Source organism: Colobus angolensis, unplaced genomic scaffold (genome assembly GCF_000951035.1).
Source record: "Colobus angolensis palliatus isolate OR3802 unplaced genomic scaffold, Cang.pa_1.0 Scaffold214, whole genome shotgun sequence".
NCBI lineage: Eukaryota > Metazoa > Chordata > Mammalia > Primates > Cercopithecidae > Colobus > Colobus angolensis.
Window position 1 is genome coordinate 4848603 of NW_012115311.1, and position 1982 is coordinate 4850584.

The following is a 1982-nucleotide window of genomic DNA, read 5'->3' on the forward strand; positions in this document are numbered from 1 at the left end:
ATTCAATAAAGACATGAATTGCAGGGGTACAGAAGTCTGTTGACCAAATTATATCCCCACAAAATTCATATGTGTAACCCCAAACTCCAATGTCACTGTATTGGAGATAAGATCTATAAGGAGGTAATTAAGGTTTAAGATCATAAAGGTGGAGCCCTTATCCAATGTAATTAATACACTAATAAGAAGAGACATGAAAGCTAGTGTGCTTGCACAATGGATTCTTGGTTATGACACCAAAAGCACAAGTAACAAAATAGATAAATTAGACCTCATCAAAATTAAAAAGTTTGTACACTAAAGGATCTCATCAAGAAAGTGAAAAGACAACCTACAGAATGGGAGAAAGTATCCACTAATGATATACCTCATAAGGGTCTAATATCCAGAATATATAACTACATATAACTTGAACAACAAAAAGACAAACAACTCAATTTTAAAATGTGGAAAGACCTCAATAGAGAGTTCTCCAAAGAAGATACATAAATGGCCAACAAGGGCATGAAAAGATGCTCAACCAAACTAGCCATTAGGGAATGCAAATCAAACCCACAATAAAATACCACTTTATACCCTTTGGGATGGTTACTGTCAAAGGAATAGAAAATTACGGTGTTAGTGAGGATGTGGAGAAATTGGAATCCCCCACAATGCTCTTGGTATGTAAAATGGTTCAGCTGCTGCAGAAACATTTGTTTATAGGTTCCTCAAATATTTTCACGTATAATTACTATAAGACCCAGAAGTTCCACTATGTTTATACCCAAAAGAATTGAAAACAGGGTCTTGAGCAAATACTTGTATACAAATGTTCATATCATCACTATTTGCAATAGCCCGAAAGTGGAAACAACCCAAATGTCCATCAATGGATGGACAGGTAAAACTGTGGCATCTAGGTACAGTGGAATAGTAGCCATAAAGAGAAATGAAGTACTGATACATGCCACAACGTGTACAAGGTGAACCTGCAAAAGATTACGCTAAGAAGACAGACCAAGAGGTCACACATTCCATTTATATGAAATATCCATATTAGGTACCACAGTTTGAAAGCTGATTGGCATTTACCAGGGGCTGAGAAAGGGAAGAATGGGAGTAACCACTTAATGTGTTCGGATTTTATTTTGAGGTGGACTTTAATACATTTAAAATGTGTGCAACCACCACCTCTAATTCCAAGACATTTTCATTCATCATGACACTTGGCATTGTGAACGGCAAATAATAAATGGTCATTAAAAAGGTTCACCCCAGGCAGCGCACAATTGGTTCACGCCTGTAATCCCAGCACTTTGGGAGGCCGAGGCAGGTGGATCACTTGAGATCAGGTGTTCAAGACCAGCCTGCCCAACATAATGAAACAGTCTCTACTAAAAATACAAAATTTAGCCGGGTGTGGTGGTGCACCCCCATAATCCCACCTACTCCGGAGACTGAGGCACGGGAATCGCTTGAACCCAGGAGGCAAAGGTTGCAGTTAGCTGAGATTTCACCACTCCACTCCAGCCTGGGCGACAGAGCAAGACTGTCTGAAAAACAAACAAAACAAAACAGACTTTACAATGTGGGCTGGTAATGCGGTTTCTGAATTTTTAGAACCCGTCTCTGGGGTGATTTTTTAAAAAAACATTAAACTCATTGGCAATTGATATACTACAGAAGGTTGTACGCATTGGACTAGTAAATGTAGGTAACAGTGTCGCTGTTCTTCCATTTGGATGTGTTAAGCAAAGAGAAAAGCTAGTTCTACGTTTCTTCCACTCTAGAAATTCCACAGGGTCGCTTTTCCCCAAATTCACATCTACACCCTCCCTCCCACTTTGCGGACTGGGACTGAGCAGAGCTTCTTCGCCCCGCCTCCCGTCCAGACCTGAGTCTCTGAGGGCCTCACTGAGTTCCCGCGCCAAACGCTGCGATGCAGGCAACTGGCCGCGGCCCCGCCCTCCCGGCTCCTCCCTTTCCGCCCGCCTGCCCCG